Source organism: Pristis pectinata, chromosome 1, assembly GCF_009764475.1.
Source record: "Pristis pectinata isolate sPriPec2 chromosome 1, sPriPec2.1.pri, whole genome shotgun sequence".
Taxonomy (NCBI): domain Eukaryota; kingdom Metazoa; phylum Chordata; class Chondrichthyes; order Rhinopristiformes; family Pristidae; genus Pristis; species Pristis pectinata.
In genome coordinates, this window is record NC_067405.1 from 139,672,065 (window position 1) to 139,686,865 (window position 14,801).

At 47.6% G+C, this 14,801-nt stretch overlaps 1 non-coding gene across 1 annotated transcript; it reads left to right on the forward strand.

Moving 5' to 3' along the window:
- The first annotated feature begins 14,044 nt into the window (after positions 1–14,044).
- LOC127579032 (U6atac minor spliceosomal RNA) lies at positions 14,045–14,171 on the forward strand. Its single transcript, XR_007957629.1, has one exon. It is a non-coding gene; the product is annotated as a U6atac minor spliceosomal RNA (small nuclear RNA).
- The last annotated feature ends 630 nt before the right edge of the window (positions 14,172–14,801 follow it).

The following is a 14,801-nucleotide window of genomic DNA, read 5'->3' on the forward strand; positions in this document are numbered from 1 at the left end:
TTGAGACTGAGTCCCGAAAGCTGCAACATGCGCAGCCAGAAGCTGAGGTATTGTTCCTCAAGCTTATGTTGGGCCTTATTGTAATGCTGCAGGTTGGTTGATAGAGCAGGGGATATATGTTCTAAGTGATGGGAAAAGGACACAGGTATGTGAGGAAAAGTTTTCCATCCCTAGTGCGGTGACCTGGAACTCACTGCCTGTAGGACTGGTGGAAGTAAAGTTAATCAGAGCCTTTAAAGGGAAATTGGATAGATGCTTGAGGGAAAATAATTTCCAGGACCATGGGGAAAGAGGGAACAATGGGAATAAACAGATTGTTCTACAAGGAATCAGAATGGACTCAATGGGCTGAGCAGCTTCTTTCTATTGACTCTGTGATCAACGAATGATTTTTATAAGAACAGAATGTGAAGGGGGAGTTAAAAAATGGCCACATTCTGATTAAGTGGCAGAGCAGGCTAGAGGGGCTCAATGGCCTCCTCTACCAGAGCCTGCTGTTGATGCAACACCACATTGAGCCTCCCCCATTGAAGCAATGACTTAATGAGCAACTTGCTTCTTATGGCGTCAAAGTTGACTTCCTGGTTTTAGACGCAATCATCTTCCACATGCACCTGAACCCTTCCTTTGGCAGTCTGTCGGGAATGAGGGTGACTTGCTTCCATTCCAGTTGTGTAGGTCCTGGTGTGGCTGTTGAGACCACCGTATAGTTTTTCACACATGGGGCCTTGAAGTGCACGATGAGTAGTGTGTGAGGTGGTGCACTCCTTACACAGGGCTGCTGTGTGCTCCCAATGCAGGGACTCAAGGTTCTCAATAGCATACTGAATGTTCCTTCTCCACTTTCAGTGGTCATGACTCAGTGGGGATATTGCACTTGTCCAAGGAGGCTTCATGCACATCCTTAACTTTCTTTCCATCCACTGGTAAGCACCTCCTACAACCGAGCTCAGAAAAGAATGTCCATTTCGAGAATCTATTATTGGGCATGTGAATGGTGTGACCTGCCAACTTAGGGTAACTAGGGCCTCAATAGTGGCAGCAGAGGACACTGATTTACTTCTCCTTCCAGTGGTTTTGCAGAGGCAGCACTGGTATTATCTTCCTGTGTCTTCAGATGTCTGCTGTAGATAGTGAAGGTCTCTGATGCATATTACTCCTGCTCGGTAGACCATCAGTTTTGTGCCAGTTCTGAGGTCTTAATCTTCAAAATCCTGTTTTGTCTATCAAACAAAGGCTATGCTGGCGATTCATCATTGATGTCTGCCTTTGTTGAGATATGTAAGTGGTCCACTTTTTCCAGGGTCTTGCTGTGTACCTTTACTGTCAGAGGGCAGCATTGCACAGTGGGGGCAGGTAGTAGAGGGCCTCATTGTTGTAGATTTGGAGTTCAAAGCATCTTCTCATATGCTTCAGTGAAGATGCTGATGATGGCTTGTAGCTTGGCCTCAGTATGGGAACAAACACAAGCATCGTCTGCATACTGCAGCTCAACTGTTGAGGATGAGGTGACCTTGGTTCTGGAGTACAGTCGCTGTACATTGAACAGTGAAGGTTAGCTCCACTCCTACTGGAAGTCCCAATCCTGTCCCAGTAATGATACAGATCATAATTTAATTACTTGTATTTAAACCCTTCGGCTGCTGTGGTGGGGTTTGAACTCGTATCTCTGGATATTAGTCGGGTAACTAAACGACATGCTGGCTCAACCAAGTAGGCAGACCTGACTTTCTCTGTTTCTTGCAAAATGTGTCTGGGAAATTAAAGCTTCATTACTTGAGGCTCTCAGTCTGGGAGTGGGGGAGAGGTTATCTAACCCCTGATGCTGATTCCAGCCACATAACATCTGATCGCATGACCTCACTCTGGAGATTGCAAACCTTGTTCCATTATTTGCCCCACAGCTTTAAAAGTGACTTTGACAAGTAGATGATCTGGCCAGTTATAAACATCATCGTTGTTGCCCATTTCAAAACCGAGGCCATGACTGCACGTAAAGGAAGGTCTAAAACCTGAAGTGATAAAATTGTCTTTCAAAAAAAGGGACAGAGTTTTCAGTCTGTGCCATTTCGAGGCTATCCTAAATTCACTTGTCAATTAGGATCAAGAGCAGAAAATGCTGGAAACACTCAGCAAGTCAGGCAGTGTCTGTGGAAGGAGAAGCAATGAACATTTCAGATCCAGGACTCTTTGTCAGAACTAGGAGAACATGATCAACAGCCATGGTTTTTTTTTAACATTTTAAGTGCCCATCAAACCCTTGAACTTCCCACCCATTAATTTAGCCATACCCTCTTGTATTGAGCATTGGTGCTCCGGGAAAGAGGCGCTGGCTGTCTACTCTATCTATTCCTCTTAATATTTTGTACACCTCTGTCATGTCTCCCCTCATCCTCCTTCTCTCCAAAAAGCCCTAGCTCCCTTAGTCTCTCCTCATAGTGCATACTCTCTAAACCAGGCAGCATCCTGGTAAATCTCCTCTGCACCCTTTCCAATGCTTGCACATCCTTCCTATATGAGGCAACCAGAACTGGACACAGTACTCTAAGTGTGGTCTAACCAGAGTTTTATAGAGCCATAGTGAGATACAGCACAAAATCAGGCCATTCGGGCCACTGAGTCCGTGCTGACCATTAAGATCCCATCAACACATCCTACACTACTCTCAATTTATTCTCCCCTCATTCCCATTTACTGCCCCCCCCCAAGTTCCACCACACACCTACATACTAGGGGTAATTAACCTACCAACCTGCATGCCCTGGGGAATCAGAGATTTCATCTGTCCCCAGCAGAGAGAGGGCTCAGCTGTCCCTAGCTCAGATCAGAGAAGGTTCATCTGTTGCCCCTGAGATAGGAGGTCAGTCCCCAGGTGAGAGCTTTATGTCGCACATTGAGAGAGTGTGTTAGCATCCACCCCCTAATGCCTCAGCTGAATCTTTACCAGTCCCACCACCGAGAGATTTCATCAGTTCTCCAGTTGGGAGAGTGCGTCAGAGCCATGGCCGATGAGGTTTTAACTCCCCAGGAGAGGATTAATTGTTCCCCAGCCGAGAGTAACTTCCCTTGGGCTGGGTGTTATATCAATCAGCATTATCTGTTCCAGAGGTGTTATCGTCCCTGCACGGAGAGGGCTTGTCAGAAGCAACAGGTCGGTCAGTCGCAGAGCTGGGAGGGTTTGTCCATCCTTGAGAGAGGGCCTAACACCTCAAACAATGTGATCCTAAGGGGGGGGGTTGGTGTTGACAAGGGAGATGTTGAGATGTTTTCAAGGGGACATAGCTGCAAAATAAGGGGCCACTCATTTAATACTGAGGGACATTGAAATTTCTTCCCTCAGCCTCTGGAATTCTCTGCCCTGAGAGTGGTGGACACCGGATCATCAGATGTATTTAAGGTGGAGATAGATAAATATTTGAAAGATCGAGGATTAAGGGTTATGGGGGACTGGCACAGAAGTTGAGGCCAGCATCGATCAGCCATGATCACATTGAATGGCGGGCCAAGTGGCCTACTCCTGCTCCTATTTTCTTGTGTTCTTGTGCTCTCCCTCATGTGGGGAGGGTTTATCAATCCCGAGCTGAGAGGGTTTTTCAATGACCCAACTGGTCGTCTTTATCATTCCTGTAGCTGAGAGGGTTTGCCGGAACTACAACTAAGATTGTTTATCTTTCCCCCAGCTGAGGTAGTGGTTTATGAGTGCTCCTGTAGAAGGTGTTCTACAGCTGAGAGGGTTTATCAATGGTGCCTGTCTCATCTGTGGCTCACAGTGCACATTGACCTCTATCAGTGGTTTGAAGCCCCACTGAGAACCTTATGGACAATTTAGGCTGTTGCGCGGCACTGAGGGTGTACTACACTGCCGGCAGAGCTGTTTTTCATGAGATGTTAAATTTAAGTCCTCTCAGATGATAATACAATTGTATTAGGGGGTTATTTTGAAAAAGAACTGGATAGACTCCCAACGTCCAACCCCAATAGTTATGGCTTAATTCCTGTGGCATTAAAAAAACAGATTATCCAGTCGAAGGGAAATAAAGGACTGCAGATGCTGGAATCCAGAGGTAAAACATGATGATGCTGAAGGAAACTCAGCAGGCCAGGCAGCATCCGTGGAGAAAAGCAGGCGGTCAACGTTTCGGGTCAGAACCCTTCTTCAGGACTGAAGATAGGAAAAGGGGAAGCCCGATATATAGGAGGGAAAGGCAGAGCAGTGATAGATGGACAAAAGAGGGGAGGCCGGGTGGGCACAGGGTGGTGATGGGTAAATGCAGGTAAGAGATAGGGGGGAGGAGGGGAGAGCAGATCCACTGGGGGAGGGTCAAGGGTGAGGAGAGAGAGGGAAAAAAGAGGCTAGGAGAGGGAAGAAGAGAAGAAGCACGGTCTGGGGGGTGGGGGGGGGGGGTGTGGGAAGGGGGGTGGGGATTACCTAAACTGGGAGAATTCAATGTTCATGCTGTTGGGCTGCAAGGTTCCAAGATGGAAAATGAGGTGCTGTTCCTCCAGTTTGCACTTCGAATTCCTCCTGGCAGTGGAGGAAGCCAAGGACTGACATATCAGTGATAGTGTGGGAGGGGGAGTTGAAGTGACGCCAGGGAGATGCAGGTGGCGGTTACGGACAGAGCGCAGGTGTTCTGTGAAATGGTCACCTAGTCTGCGGTTTGGTCTCACCAATGTAGAGTATCCAGTCATTGTATTTGTAGGAGCTATCAGTGTGCAAGTTTGCTGCTGCTACAGTAGTGAATACATCACAGAACTATTAACTATAATATACTTTGAGATGTCCTGAAAGAATGTGCAAGATGCAAGTTATCTCAAGTCAGTCCCGTTTTAAATGGTTGGATCCTTGTGCGTTCGAACATACAAACATCTGCGCATCTACAGCTGCCTGGTGATCTCAATCCCACCCGTGCCCCCCCCCCCCCCCCCACAGCCCAACAATTAACGAGTGATCCCTTTAATCATTTTCGTCCTTGTATTTAACACACAGCAGCTTTTCAAACAGCCATAGTGTCGAGCCGGATGTTTGTCGACCTGCCAAGAAGGATTGGGTCATTTCAGGATTTACAGCTAATCGTCCATTTAAAGATGCAAATTGGTGTTGTGTGTCTGTCCTGTAAGAACTGAGCTGTCGATAGTAATTCAATTACACCTACAAGCTGCCTTCACAAATTGCCGTTTTAATATTTCAGATCTTTTATTCTTTCCCAAGTAACCCCTGGCAAAATCAATGCCTAGCAAGAAAAAGAAGATTTAAAAGCAAATTATCTTAACTCTCTGCAACTTAACTCCTCCGGGGAAGTACCTATCTTCTCTTCATATTCGTGTTTTTTGATTTGCTTTGTTCCTAAGTGGTTTTGTGCTTCTTCAGTGCAGGATTTACTGGAGAAAGACCAGTATAGGAAACAATGTAGAATATTTTGCAACAGAGCTGCTGTCTGCAACAATTCTGCAAAAAGATCTTCCTTTGCTTTACTTTTAACCTCCTTGCCGTATCCATCAGACCATTCTCTGGACACAGCAGCCTGCCCTGGTAGGTTTTCCATCAATTCAGTGGGCTTTCCTCCTTACTCCCAACATCCTCCTGCTTAGCCGTTCCCTCCTGGACTTCTGGCCTTCCACATCAATATTCCAGTTGCCTGACGAGTCCCCTCCGTGCTCCCAGGCACATCAATTAGGGTCGGTTCAGCTTCACTAAAGGGAGTTCTCCAGGCTGAATGGAAATAATATGGTCCACAGGCTCCCAGAGAGGAACGTGCACAGGGATTCAAATCTGACCACTCATGGATCTGTACCTAAACACTCATTTACACATCTTACACCTTTTACTCCTTGAGGACAAATATTGGGGTGGGAACCTCAGCCCTCCAGTGGCCATATAATCCTCCTCTCTGCTGCCTGAATCCAGTGAGGCAACATTGCTGTGTATGTAAGTAAACCTGCCTAGATTACATGTTGGAACGAGTATGGGTGCATGTGCATTTGTGTGCACTTGTGCATGTATGTGCATACATGTATGCATGTTGCATGTGGATGAGTATGGGTGCATATAAGAACATAAGAAATAGGAGCAGGAGGAGGCCATCCGGCCCATCGAGCCTGCTCCGCCATTCAATAAGATCATGGCTGATCTGGCCGTGGACTCAGATCCACCTACCTGCCTTTTCCCCATAACCCTTAATTCCTCAACTATGCAAAAATCTACTCTAACTGTGTCCTTAAATATATTTAACAAGATAGCCTCTACTGCTTCCCTGTGCAGAGAATTCCACAAATTCACTCCTCTCTGGAAAAGCAGTTCTCCTCATCTCCATCCTAAATCTACTCCCCTGAATCTTGAGGCCGTGTCCCCTGGTTCTAGTCTCACCTCCCAGTGGAAACAACCTTCCTGCCTCTATCTTATCTACCCCTTTCATAATTTTTATATGTTTCTGTAAGATCTCCACACACATAAGATACACATGTGTGTGTGTGGGGAGGGTCTGTTTTTGTATGTGGGTAGATATCTGAATGTGGGCTGTGTGGGTGTGTGCATGCCTGCATTTATGGCTGTGTTTCCTTTTGTGGGTGTGTATGCAAATGTGTGTGCACGCACCACATCTGTGTGTGCATGTGTGCGAATGTGGTGTGCATATGTTCCTGCTTCCTGCCACAAGTCATTGCCAGTGGCTCCATCAGTCACCTCCTCTCATTGGCTGAGGAGCTGCTCCCCAAATCTCAGTGTGAATTCTGTTCAACTAGAGACACATTGCACATGCATCTTCACTGCACCACAAATCCGCCCCTACCCCCCAAAAAAATGCAGGAGCAGCACCCAGCCAGTGTCCATGGCCTTTCTCAACATCACCATGACCACTGACACCCTCAATCAGGACAGACTGTGGAACACTCTCCTCAAATTTGGCTGCCCACAGAATTTCTTCTCCATTTTGTCTTTGCGCCAGGGATGGACAGTAAATGCTCATGTTACCTGGGACACCCACACTCTATGAATGAATAATAATTAATAATCCAGGGTAGAAATGTCAAATACTAGAGGGCACAGCTTTAAGGTGAGAAAGGGGAAGTTAAAAGGAGATGTGTGGGGCAAGTTTTTTTTTTACACAGAGAGTGGTAGGTGCCAGGAACATGCTGCAAGGGGTGGTGGAGGCAGACACAATAGTGGTGTTCAGGAGGCTTTGATAAATAAGATAGACACATGAATATGCAGGGAAAAGAGGGATACAGACCATGTGCAGACAGGTGGGATTTAGTTTAACATTTAGTTTAAGAGGCATTTAGACAGGCACATGGACATGCAGGGAATGGAAGGATATGGACCATGTTAGGCAGGTAGGTTTAGTTTAGTTTTAATTTGGCATCATGGTCGGCACAGACATCAAGGGCCAAAGGGTCTGTTCCTGTGCTGAACTTCTCTATGTTCTATGGTCTAATTAAAAAAAAACTTCAATAATTGTAAAACATATCAGTATGTGACCTCTTCTCTAAGATGTGCAAAGTGCTGTACGTAGGTTTGGGTCTGGGATAAATTAATTGGGAGAACAACTCAGAAATTGCTGTATCTTGCAAACACTAGGCTGGTGTAAGATCAAAAAGATGTTGCTTCTCATCAAACAGTTCCTGTGTACAAACACAATTCTCCCCAATTACCAATTTAAATAGATTCCATTCAGCAATTCTGGGCAACAATGGTGGATGTCCCTACCCAGAATGCATGGCACATCAGAAGGTAGACTATTATTTTTACAAGAAACAGCAAACTTTAATGTTCAGAAACTGTCAGAGCTTACATGAGCATTTATGCCAATGTAACACTTTGAAATAAAGAACAAAAACAAACCAATGCAGCTTTAAATTTACTTTCCTGTTGCTACAATGTACTTGCTTTGTTCCTTTCATCAAACTTAACTAACTTCATTTTTTATGATGAGGACTCAAGTACTCATACATCGATAAAAGGTCAAGCATCAGTAAATTACAAAAGGAAATAAAGTTTAAAGAATGAAGTGGCCAGTGGGTCTCATAACTCACACTCCCCTAATTCAAAGAATAAATTCAGTGGGATTTTACATAACTTACAAATTGTAATAAAAACACTTTTATCAGGATTTCTCCTGCTTTTCTGTATTTCATGGAATTGAAGAGCGATGCAATAGGGGAAGAGGCCATTTGGGCCATCACGCCTATCCTGGCTCATTTGAAGGAGCATCCAATTAGTCCCATTCCCTTTTATTTTTTCCCAGCAGCTCATTAACCCGTCAAAGAATGCACATTTCAGTGTTGCTGAAGACTCTCAGTTCCATCCAGGGCAAAGTAGCCTGGTTGGCTACCCCATCCAATACTCTAAAAATTCCTTGCCCAGCACCAGAGCAACGTGGCTGCCGAATGTATCATCGACGCAGCAGGTACATGGGAGCACCTCCAGCTGCGGGTTCCTCCATCCTAACAGGGAAATAGATCACAGTTCCTTTATCATCGTTCGGTCTAGATCCTGGAATTCAAGGTGGCGGCTCACCAATATCTTCCCAGGAGCGAGTAGGGAGGGGCAATAAATGCTGGCCTTGTGGTGATACCCACATCCACTGAAGCAAATGGAAAAAGAGGTTGTCCTTCAACTATGTACATTTTTTTTGTTATTTCCAGCTTCCTGTCAGACAATGGAACAAACCTTCCTTATCTTTCCCACTGGTTCCACCTTCACCTTCCTACCCCACCCTCTGGGCTCCATCTTGCTCTTTTTTCTGTCCCCCCCCCCTCCTTCTGATCCTCCTCTGGACCTCCAATTTTTGTCCCCTTTCCCACACATCCCTCCAGCAAACCCTCTGCCCCACCCATCACCCATTCCCTACCCCCTCCTGGTTCCATACACCTACTACCCACACAGTTCACCCACCAGGATCAGCCACCACCCCCCCCCAATCTGGTTTCAACTGCCTTTCACCTCTCCCCTACCGTTCCCATCATCACCTTCATCACGTTCCAAAACTGGTAGCTATGTTCCAGCAGCAGCTTCCACCATCCCCTTCCCCTCCCCTCCTCTCCCGCCACCTCCCCCAGCTCCGGCTGCCTCCACCTATCACCCACCTGTCTGTGCCTCCCAACTCCACCCCTGCCCCTCCCCTACCTGGCCCCATCTGCCTGTCCCTTCATCCCTCTTGGTCCACCAGTCACTCCTGGGAAGATATTGGTGCGCCGCCACCTTGAACGGTTACTGTCTTTCAGGGCGAAGGCACTTCCATGGCGCAGTTGGACAATTCCAGGATCTGCATGATGATGCTGGAGGAACTCAGCAGGCCAGGCAGCATCCGTGGAGAAAAGCAGGCGGTCAACGCTTCGGGTCAGGACCCTTCTTCAGGACTGAAGATAGGAAAAGGGGAAGCCCGATATATAGGCTTCTTCTCTTCTTCCCTTTCCTAGCATCTTTTTTTTCTACCTTTTTTTCCCTTTCTCTCCTTACCTTTGACCCATCCCCCGGTGGATCTGCTCTCCCCTCCTCCCCCACACCTGCCTATCACTATCTCTTACCTGCATCTACCTATCACCATGCTGTGCCCACCCCGTCTCCCCTCTTTTGTCCACCTATCACTGCTCTGCTTTTCCCTCCTATATATTGGGCTTCCCCTTTTCCTATCTTCAGTCCTGAAGAAGGGTCCTGACCTGAAACGTTGACCGCCTGCTTCTCTCCACGGATGCTGCCTGGCCTGCTGAGTTCCTCCAGAATCATAGTGTTTTTCGTCTAGATTCCAGCATCTGCAGTCCTTTGTTTCTCTAGGATTCCAGGATCTAGACCGAGCGATGATGAAGGAACTCCGATCCACTTCCCTGTTCAGATGGTGTGCCATGAAGGAACCTGCAGGTGATGGTGCTCCCATGCACCTGCTGTGTAGATGATACACTCGGCAGCCATGTTGCTCTGGTGGTGGGCAGGGAATTTTTAGAGTACTGGATGGGTAGCCAACCATGCTCACCACTCCCCCTCTCCTCTTTATACTGGCCATCTCCCCTCTCCACTCTCAGTGCTTTTGCAGGGTTTCGACTCAAAACACCAACAATTCCATTCCCCCCACAGATGTTGCTCAACTCGCTGAGGTCTTCCAGCAGATTGTTTGTTGCTCCAGGTTCCAGCATCTGCAGGCTCTCGTGTCTCCTCTTCCTCATATTTTCTTTGGTTCTTTTGCCAGTTGCCTTAAATATATGTCCTCTGTCACTACCCTTTTTTTGGTGGGAACAGTTTCTCTTCCTTTGCTTTGGGATGAATGAGATCCTTCCTGGTTTTGAATGCCTCCTTTAAATCTGTCTTCACCCTTTTGTGATATCCCCACTTCTCTCATCTTTACATAAGATAAGATAAGATATCTTTATTAGTCACACGTACATCGAAACACACAGTGAAATACATCTTTTGCGTAGAGTGTTCTGCGGGCAGCCCCCAAGTGTCACCACGCTTCCGGCGCCAACATAGCATGCCCACAACTTCCTAACCCGTACGTCTTTAGAATGTGGAAGGAAACCGGAGCACCCGGAGGAAACCCACACAGACACGGGGAGAACGTACAAACTCCTGACAGATAATGGCCGGAATTGAACCTGGGTCGCTGGCACTGTAATAGCGTACTGCTAACGGCTGCACTGAAGTCTTTCATCCCTGGTCCTATTGTGACAAATGACCTCTCTAAGGCCTTGACCTTTCTCAAGAGCGGTGCCCAATGCAGCCCATAGCTCTCCAGCTGAGGCCCGGCCTCAGGTTTATAAAATGTTTAACTTCCCTGGTTTTGTGTTCTGAGTCCATTAATAAATCCGGAAACCTGATGTGCCTTTCTAACAACCTTCATGACTGGTTTTGCCGTCTGCCAAGGATTTCTATTTATTCATTTTCTGGGATGGGTGTGCTGCTATCAAGGCCCAGCATCTCTTGCCCAACCCTAATTGCCCTTGAAAAAGTTGTGGTGAGCCACATTCTTGAACTGCTGCAGCCCTGCAAGTGAAGGTGCTCCTGCAGTGTTGTTGGGGAGGGACTTCCAGGATTTAGACCCAGTGACAATGAAGGACCAGCGATATGTTTCCAAGTCAGGGTGGGGTGTGACTTGGAGGGAACCTGGAGGTGGCGGTGTTCCCATGAGACTGCTGCCCTCGTCCTTCTTGCTGGTAGAGGTCGTGGGTTCGGGTCGTGCTGTCGGAGTAGCTGGTTGAGTAACAGGAGTGTGTTTTATTGACGATACGCACTGCGATCGCTGTGCACCGGTGGTGGGCAGAATGAATACTTGGGATGATGGACGGGTTCCAGTCCAGTGGGTTACTTTGTCGTGGATGGTGCTGAACTTCTTGACACCTATTGGTGCTGCACTCATCCATGCAGGAAGAGAGTGTTCCATAACACTCCTGATTTTGGCCTTATATTTAGTGAAAGGATTCGGACTCTCAGAAGTTTGCCATTCACTGCAGATAGCCAACATCAGCCCTGCTCTTGTAGCCACGGTACCTATGTCACCAGTCCAAGTGAGCTTCTAGTCAATAGTCACCCCTAGGAAGTTGATAATGTGGCCTCAACAACAGTAATGCCATTGAATGTCAATTCATTTCATTTAGTAGCGGGAAAAACATGCCTTACAATTTGATAGTAATCTTTCCTGCTGTTGATGGTTAATTATACAGGAGGAACATTTAGTGAACTGTAACCCAGGGGCTTTCGGGGAGAGTTCTTCTTGTTCTGCTCCTCCCTCTCCCTCTCCTCCACCTCCTCCTCCACCTCCTCCTTCACCTCATCCCTCTCCCTCTCCCTCTCCTCCTCCTCCTCCTCGCTCTCCTCCACCTCCTTCACCTCCTCCTCCCTCTCAGTCTCCTCCCTCTCCCTCTCCTCCCTCTCCCTCTCCGTCTCCTCCTTCTCCGTCTCCTCCACCTCCCTCTCCTCCACCTCCCTCCTCCCTCTCCATCTCCTCCCTCTGCTCCTCCTCCTCCCTCTCCTCCACCTCCCCCTCCTCCACCTCCTTCTGCTCCTCCTTCTCCTCCCCTCCTCCTCCTCCTCCTCCCCCTCCTCCTTCTGTCTTTCCTTGAGATCGACGACGACTTGCTTCCACTCTGGTTCTGTGGACTGTGAGGTGGCTAATGAGGCCGAGTGGTACACACGGACTCTGCCATGGGAGTGGCTGGAGGTGTTTGATGATGCTGGTGCCTGGGTCGGTTGGGAGGTGATGCAATGCTCTGCTGTTTACTCAGGCTTCTGGAATTTTGAGCGTTCACCCGAGGAGACAGATTGATCTACAGTTTAACATCTCATTCCAAAAGTGGTCCCTCCTACACTGCACTGTGGACAGTTGTGATCAAATCTTTGCAGCTGGATGTGAAGCCAGGACCTTCCAACTCAGAGGCAAGAGTGCAGTGTTTATTACATTACAGTAGTGGCTTGGAAAAACATAGAGTAGTGCAGCCTCTCCTACAGAGACTCAGCTATAGAGACTCAGGTTCGATCCTGACCTTGCGAGTTGTCTGTGTGGAGTTTCCACATTCTCCCTGTGACCGCGTGGGTGTCCTCCCAAGGGCAGGCATGGTAGTGTAGCGGTTAGCGTAACGCTATTACAGCGCCAGTGGCCCGGGTTCAATTCTGGCCGCTGTCTGTAAGGAGATAGTATGTCCTCCCCGTGTCTGCGTGGGTTTCCTCCGGGTGCTCCAGTCTCCTCCCACATTCCAAAGACGTACGGGTTAGGAAGTTGTGGGCATGCTATGTTGGCGCCGGAAGGGTGGCGACACTTGCGGGCTGCCCCAGAACACTAGGCAAAAGATGCATTTTACTGTGTGTTTCAATGTACATGTGACTAATAAAGATCTTATCCCAATGCTCTGGTTTCCTCCAACATCCCAAAGACATATGGGTTAGTGGGTTAATTAGCCCCTGTAAATTGCCCCTTGAGTGTAAGTGAGGGGTAGAATCTGGGGGGAGTCGATGGGAATGTGGGGAGAATAAAATGGGATTAGTGTAGGATTGGTGTAATTGGTTGTTGATGGTTGGTGTGGAATTGATGGGCTGAAGGGCCTCTTTCCAGGCTGCATGGCTCTATGGCTGGTAATTTCTTGGTATGGTGAAGATTGGAGTATCAGTCTGTTTCAGGGATCTGGTTGTCCATCAGAGCCATTAGAGTGTTATTAGGGCCTCAATGGGGAGATGTTTGTTGGGAGAAGGCACCTATGTTGGTTTGTTTATCCTTCCAGAGGAGAAAACGTTGGTGGTATCTCTCCAGTGCCTTGAGTTACCTGCTGAGGGTAGTCCATGTCTGAGACACATACAGGACAGCAGGAATCACTGCTGCCCAGTAGACCATGAGTTTTGTGTTGAGTCTGAGGTCTTGATCTTCAAACATCATTTTCCTCAGTTGACCAAAGATGGTGCTGGAACACCAAAAGCTCATCATTGATGTCTGCCTTCGCTGAGAGGTGACTCCCAAGATAAGGGAAATGATCCACGTTTTCCAGGGACTCCCTGTGAACCTTTATTGATCTTCAAATATCCTTTTCCTCAGTGAACCAAAAGCGGTACTGGTGCACTAAAGGCTCACCATTGATGTCTGCCTTCACTGAAAGTGGTCCACATTTTCTACTGTCTCTTCGTGAATCTTTATTGTGGGAGGGCAATGTTGTACAGCAGGGGCAGGTTGGTAGAGGACCTTTGTCTTGCCGATATTGAGTGTAAGGCCCATCCCCTTCAGTGATCGAGTCAATGGTGACTTCGATCTCGGCTTGTGAGCACGTGCAAATGCGAGCAACATCTGCGTACTGCAGCTGGACCTTCGTTCCAGGACCCCACACTAGTTGTCCATGCCCCAGGTGCATGCAGATAGAACATGAGTTTTGTGCCAACAAACTTGACCTTCAAATACTCATATGATTGAAGGTTGTGGTGACGCAATGAAGGCAATATGGAAAATGATATTCGACTGGCTGCAGAGATGACCATTACAAATCTACAGCTGAAGGTGGGCTCTTCCTCATTCCCACTGTTGTACCAAATGGGATATAGCAACATAAACAGTTGGAATTTCTTTACTTATAGAAGGTGTTTTATGGAAGGAGAGAAGGTTAGCACTCCCCTTGATAAGGATGGAAGGGGCCCTTGTAGCCTTACAACACACAAATGGTTAAGGCATTGCCATCTACTTAGTGGCATCTAACCATGTTTATTGGGCAGGTACGGTAGTGTAGCGGTTAGCATAACGCTTTACAGCAGCAGCGACCGGGTTCAATTCCGGCCACTGTCTGTAAGGAGTTTGTACGTTCGCTCCGTATCTGTGTGGGTTTCCTCCGGGTGCTCCAGTTTCCTCCCACATTCCAAAGACGTACGGGTTAGGAAGTTGTGGGCATGCTACATTGGTGCCGGAAGTGTGGCGACACTTGTGGGCTGCCCCCAGAACACTCTACGCAAAAGATGCATTTCACTGTGTTTCGATGTACATGTGACTAATAAAGATATCTTATCTTAAGCTCACTAATACTGAAGGAAAGGTACATAGAGTAATTACAAAGGCATGTATCACAAAGCAGCTGGGATACAGAGGGGTGGGATCTTTGTTACAATCATGCAAAACCCTCGTTAGACCCCATTCAGTTCTGAGACACACAGTCTGGGTGTATGCATTGGCCTTGCTGAGGTTGCAGTGCAGGGTCACTGGAATGATATCAGGGTTAAATTACAAGACAGGATACAGACAAGAGGTGAGTAACCCCCTTCAGCTTTAAGAGGTGATGTAAGGGGAGCGACTGCCAAGAAATGTTTTCTTTGGAGAAAAGGACACAGAGGGGAGATTTGATAGTGG